The sequence below is a fragment of the Dendrobates tinctorius genome, unplaced genomic scaffold, assembly GCF_039654945.1.
Source record: "Dendrobates tinctorius isolate UK_male_01 unplaced genomic scaffold, ASM3965494v1 ptg000216l, whole genome shotgun sequence".
NCBI lineage: Eukaryota > Metazoa > Chordata > Amphibia > Anura > Dendrobatidae > Dendrobates > Dendrobates tinctorius.
Window position 1 is genome coordinate 1,368,653 of NW_027361883.1, and position 6,998 is coordinate 1,375,650.

General features: G+C 46.8%; 1 long non-coding RNA gene across 1 annotated transcript; it reads left to right on the forward strand.

Annotated features, from left to right (window-relative positions):
- Positions 1–4,475: 4,475 nt before the first annotated feature.
- Positions 4,476–6,774, forward strand: LOC141058856 (uncharacterized). The gene is made up of 2 exons (XR_012222335.1): positions 4,476–4,617; positions 5,501–6,774. It is a non-coding gene; the product is annotated as an uncharacterized lncRNA (long non-coding RNA).
- The last annotated feature ends 224 nt before the right edge of the window (positions 6,775–6,998 follow it).

A 6,998-nucleotide genomic window follows, 5' to 3' on the forward strand; every position in this document is an offset into this window, starting at 1 on the left:
TGTAGGGTATGAAGCCTATATGGGATAATTAATAGGACCTCCCGTGGGACATTATACCCCCTGTAGAGTATGAAGCCTATATGGGATCATTATTAGGACCTACCGTGGGACATTATGCCCCCTGTAGGGTATGAAGCCTATATGGGATCATTATTAGGACCTCCCGTGGGACATTATGCCCCCTGTAGGGTATGAAGCCTATATGGGATCATTATTAGGACCTCCCGTGGGACATTATACCCCCTGTAGGGTATGAAGCCTATATGGGATAATTAATAGGACCTCCCGTGGGACATTATACCCCCTGTAGAGTATGAAGCCTATATGGGATCATTATTAGGACCTACCGTGGGACATTATGCCCCCTGTAGGGTATGAAGCCTATATGGGATCATTATTAGGACCTCCCGTGGGACATTATAACCCCTGTAGGGTATGAAGCCTTTAAGGGATCATTAATAGGACCTCCCGTGGGACATTATACCCCCTGTAGGGTATGAAGCCTATATGGGATCATTAATAGGACCTCCCGTGGGACATTATACCCCTTGTAGGGTATGAAGCCTATATGGGATAATTAATAGGACCTCCCGTGGGACATTATACCCCCTGTAGGGCGCAGTTTTACTTCTGACAGCTGCAGTTTGCTTCTTTGTTCCAGTTTCCACTGTTGTTTGATGGTGCAGGAATCTGCTTGTCTTTCATCAGATGGATCCCAGTAACTTTCAGGTTCTGCCTCTTATGAGTGAGGGTGATACATGAATACCAGGCTTTGTGAACGGTCAGTCAGTGAGACAGTCAGTAGCCGGAGGGGACATATGAGGTCAGTGCAGACCCCCTGATTACGGCTCTGGACTGCGTCCTATCAACACCTCCTGTCCTCCCGGGGTAGTCTTGTCCATGGGTGGAGAAGTCTTCTGTTTATAGGAAAACACAAATGAAAGGGGCAGAAACCATGACATCTACCTGTAAGTCAGGGCGGGTAACATATATTGATCGGGCACAAATTTGGAATTCAAGTGGATTTCTGGAGATTGTTCAGAATTGGCCCAAAATGGAAAAGAGATTCAGCCGTGCCATTCACATTCACAGCCACTGCAGAGTCCATCTTGTCTCTCCATCTGAGGTCACACATAGGAGTGAGTATATCGGTTAAAAATGAGAACTGTCACCCAACAAAATGTGCTGAAGCATCAGCCCTCTGCAGAAATGGGAGTGCATGGCTGTCCTACAGAGAGGCACAGTGACAGTGACAGGAATACGTCTGGGGGTTGGAAAATGCTTCATGCAGAAACCTAAAAATTAGATGTTAGCCAGGGTGCAGGGTAGACGGAGACATCATGGGTCAGTGTTCATCCTAACATCTTGTGTAACATCGTAGTGGGAAGAAAAGATGAGATCATACTCACAGATGGCATGGACTGGCACAGGAGGAGGTTGGACAGAGAGAATGTTAGGGTCATTAGGTGGCTAGCAAGTGGGGCTGAGTAAGTAATCATCACTATTAAGGTGCCCTACACAAGGGTTTAGGTAGGGCTAAAGAGCAGCCATAAATCTCCAATCTAAACTGTAACATGACACATTTGTCCTTGATGAAGGAGAACAGCCCATCTGAGCAAGAGAAGCCACCATTAGAAAGTGAGAACTGAGCATCTACCTCTGCAGAACTCGGCGCCCCCTCATACCCTAACCCCAAACGTGCACCCCTCATACCCTAACGCCAAACCTGCACCCCTCAAAACCTAACCCCAAACCTGCACCCCCATACCCTATTTCTAGACCTGCACCCCTCATACCCTAACCTGCACCCCTCATACCCTAACCCCACACCTTCATCCCTCATACCCTAACCCCAAACCTGTACCCCTCATACCCTAACCCCACACCTTCATCCCTCATACCCTAACCCCAAACCTGCACCCCCATACCCTAACCCCACACCTTCATCCCTCATACCCTAACCCCAAGCCTGCACCACTCATACCCTAACCCCAGACCTGCATCCCTCATACCCTAACCCCAAACCTGCACCACTCATACCCTAAACCTAAACCTACACCACTCATACCCTATCCCCAAACCTGCACCCCTCATACCCTAATACCAGACCTGCAACACTCATAATCTAACCCCAGACCTGCACCCCTCATACCCTAACCCCAAACCTGCACAACTCATACCCTAACACCAAACCTGCACCACTCATACCCTAACCCCAGACCTGCACCACTCATAACCTAACCCAAACCTGCACCACTCATACCCTAAAACCAAACCTGCACCACTCATACCCTCACCCCAAACCTGCACCCCTCATAACTTAACCCCAAGCCTGCACCACTCATACCCTAACACCAAAACTGCACCACTCATACCTTAAACCTAAACCTGCACCACTCATACCCTAACCCCAAACCTGCACCCCTCATACCCTAACCCCAGACCTGCACCACTCATAACCTAACCCAAACCTGCACCCCTCATACCCTAACCCCAGACCTGCACCCCTCATACCATAACCTCAGACCTGCACCACTCATACCCCAAAGACTTGCACCACTCATACCCTAATCCCAAACCTGCACCCCTCATACATTAATCCCAGACCTGCACCACTCATACTCTAACCCAAAACCTGCACTCCTCATACATTAATCCCAGATCTGTACCACTCATACTCTAACCCCAGACCTGCACCCCTCATACCCTAACCTCAGACCTGCACCCCTCATACCCTAACCCCAGACCTACACCACTTATAACCTAATCCCAAACCTGTACCACTCATACCCTAACACCAAAACTGCACCACTCATACCCTAAACCTAAACCTGCACCACTCATACCCTAACCCCAAACCTGCACCCCTCATACCCTAACCCCAGACCTGCACCACTCATAACCTAACCCAAACCTGCACCCCTCATACCCTAACCCCAGACCTGCACCCCTCATACCATAACCTCAGACCTGCACCACTCATACCCCAACCCCAGACTTGCACCACTCATACCCTAATCCCAAACCTGCACCCCTCATACATTAATCCCAGACCTGCACCACTCATACTCTAACCCAAAACCTGCACTCCTCATACATTAATCCCAGATCTGTACCACTCATACTCTAACCCCAGACCTGCACCCCTCATACCCTAACCTCAGACCTGCACCCCTCATACCCTAACCCCAGACCTACACCACTTATAACCTAATCCCAAACCTGTACCACTCATACCCTAACCCCAAACCTGTACCACTCATACCCTAACCTCAGACCAGCCCCCCTCATACACTACCCTTAGACCTGCACCTCACCTCTCCCCTAGTTTCACAAGCAATGGCCTTGAATCTATTTGGGAAGATTATCTATTTATGCATCCGTATCCATTAAGGAATGCAGAGAGGTTCACTCAATGATCGGAGGTGATGAGCTGGATGGTTACACGGTTTTCCAGTAGACTGTAGGCTGACTTCAATAGACTATAATTTCCTGATATCGATCAACAGTCATCTAGCATTGACCTTGGCAGCGCGACACACACTGTCCGCAGCACTGGTCACAGCAGTACAGGCTTGTCTGGCACTTTGTCCACACTTAGTCCACAACTACACCCTGGAGTGGTACACCTTATCAGTGATTACTGACCTACTCACCCCCACTTCTATCTACACTGCAGTGGTGTTTCTCCTTCTGTGAATATTTTGTTGGAGAAGAGTTTTTTGGGAACTGACCCTGTTACCCCTTTGTGACCATAAAGCCAATCATAGACTCTCCAATTTTTGCAACCACCATGAGTATTCTACCAAGGACGGTGTGTTGCCTTTGCCATTATTTCTCCTTTGCTCCTCACACCTGTGTTTTGCATAGCTAACTCCCTGGCAGAAGAAGAGTCGTTGTGGCATAGGTAGTCCTCTTGGTGAGACGTTTGGTCGCTCTCCGACCTGCTCCATGTGTTGCTGGGTTGAAATTCGTTCAGAAGCCAAATAGACACAAAAAAGTTGCAAAAAAAAAAAGTCCTCTACCTGATAGAGAGCGCTCCTTGTCTTATGTTGAGCTTTTCCAGGTTCATGTTTCCACACTAAGCCTAGGTATCGGAGTTCATATCTGGGAGTTCATGAATAGTGCCTCATTTACATTACACCCGGGCTTGGACAATGGCGCCAGATACACATCTTCTTCCCTGCCATTATTGCTGTGTAGACCAAGAGCAGGTCACAAGGACAAAGATCTCTGATGGCAGCGAGTAAACGGCGGCTCGCCTTCCCACTGCAATATTAACGGAGCATCTTGGACCTTACACAAGGATGGCAATTCCCCCCAGAGACGGCGGGATAAAGGTCCAGCCTTCTCTCAGCTCAGCATTTAGACAGCAATGTGAGATAAGGAACTGTCTGAATTGAGGATTGAAGATGTTTTTTTCGTTTTTTCTTTCTTTCTAGGGGAGGGAAATGTCAGGATAGAAAGAGGGGGCTGAAAGCGAAGACGTAGTGCGCAGCAGGAGAACATGACTCCCGGCCGAGAATGGAAGCAAAAAGGGGGTCAGCAGAAGCGGACAAGGCTGGATGTTTACACAACACGCCATTTAATGGTGATATTGATTGCAATCAGATCCCGGTAATCACCTTCATTATGACAATTGCCTCTGTGGAGGGAGCGCATAGAATCCGCCTTCCAGCAGACAGGCTTTTTTCTGTTTGGAGGAAAATCCATTGTGTGTTTTCGAGACACAAAATGCCTCTTGTTCCCCTCTCACAATGTTCACAAAGCCGAGCATGTTTGCAAGGGAGGGAGACCTGGACGGGGCTCGCTTTCTTTTGTGGAGGTCGCTGATGCCTCTAAAAGGCTCAAGAGTCATGTGCACTCACTATGGATGGTTCAAACTCTGGCAACTGGATAAAGAGAGGGAACAAAAACAATTCTGCAAAATTCAGAGAAAAATGGTGGTCATCTCTGAAAGTAGAATGTTCCTATCTGTCTCCGGGAAGCAAAACGATTCTTCTCATCAAAACCATGCACCAAAATGGAAGCCAATGGCCTGGACTAGTCAGTAGGACACGTCAGCACTAATGGTGTCCATCATGGCTCGCTATCAAGTGCGGCCATGTTCCGTAGAAATGCAGGTTTAGCTTCAGCGGTGATTTATTACACAACCCTGGATTTACATATATATTTGTTTCTTTCCATTTTTCAGTAATGTATTGATATTGAACCATTTGGACATTAGTTGTTTTTTTTTCTCTCCAAATCCTTCATATCCAATACACAAATCTTAAAACCAGAAAATATCACCTGCAACTTATATGGAGAGGCCGAAATCAGAAAAATAAGATTTGCGAAATTGTTGGTTTGTATCATGGAAGCTGTCTCAAAGCCATCAGTGATACGGACACCTTCAGGGACCATATTTATTTGGACTTAATTGTATGGAATTTTGGCTAACGTATATATTTTTACAATTAGTTTTCATTAAAAAATTTGCACCATTTTTCTTTTACAGAGTCTTTGTTTCAATGTTCATTGCTGACTGCAAAATACTGAGAATCCATCATTGAGCTCGGGAGTGGATGTAGCGGTTACCTGTTTCCGAACTCCTTGGACTTATGACCACTGACCTCTCTTAACTTTTGCAAAAAGCCTTTTGTTCAGCACAAATTCCACCTGGTCCATGAATAACATTGGGTCAGACAGTAACTCAACAGGAGCAGCGGCGGTGACTCCATGCTGGACCAGGGAAGGGGAAATAAAGCATAGATATTTATTTATTTTTTTGCAGACGGGGGACAGATTTTCCAAAACAAGTCAAACAAACTATATGTGGGGAAGAGAAAGCTGCTGACCGAACCATCGCTTATCTGACAGCCATCTGATGTGTATGTCTAATGACACCAGACGCCTAAATCATTCAGACCCCAGACCAGACCCCTAAACTAATGACACCAGACGCCTAAATCACTCAGACCCTTGACCAAACCCCTAAACTAATGAGACATTAGACGTCTAAGTCATTCAGACCCCAGAACAAACCCCTAAACTATTGACACCAGACCCCCAAGTCATTAAGACCCCAGACTAGACCCCTAAACTAATGACACCTGACCCCTAAATCATTCAGACCCCAGACCAAACCCCTAAACTAATGACACCTGACCCCTAAATCATTCAGACCTCAGACCAAACCCCTAAACTATGAGACATTAGACACCTAAGTCATTCAGACCCCAGACCAGACCCCTAAACTATAATGAGACATTAGACACCTAAGTCATTCAGACCCCAGACCAGACCCCTAAACTAATGACACCAGATGCCTAAATCATTCAGACCCCAGACCAGACCCCTAAACTATAATGAGACATTAGACACCTAAGTCATTCAGACCCCAGACCAGACCCCTAAACTAATGACACCAGATGCCTAAATCATTCAGACCCCAGACCAGACCCCTAAACTAATGACACCAGATGCCTAAATCATTCAGACCCCAGAACAAACCCCTAAACTATTGACACCAGACCCCCAAGTCATTAAGACCCCAGACTAGACCCCTAAACTAATGACACCTGACCCCTAAATCATTCAGACCCCAGACCAAACCCCTAAACTAATGACACCTGACCCCTAAATCATTCAGACCCCAGACCAAACCCCTAAACTATAATGAGACATTAGACACCTAAGTCATTCAGACCCCAGACCAGACCCCTAAACTATAATGAGACATTAGACACCTAAGTCATTCAGACCCCAGACCAGACCCCTAAACTAATGACACCAGATGCCTAAATCATTCAGACCCCAGATCAGACCCCTAAACTATAATGAGACATTAGACACCTAAGTCATTCAGACCCCAGACCAGACCCCTAAACTAATGACACCAGATGCCTAAATCATTCAGACCCCAGACCAGACCCCTAAACTAATGACACCAGATGCCTAAATCATTCAGACCCCAGACCAGACCCCTAAACTAATGACACCGGGCGCCTAAATCA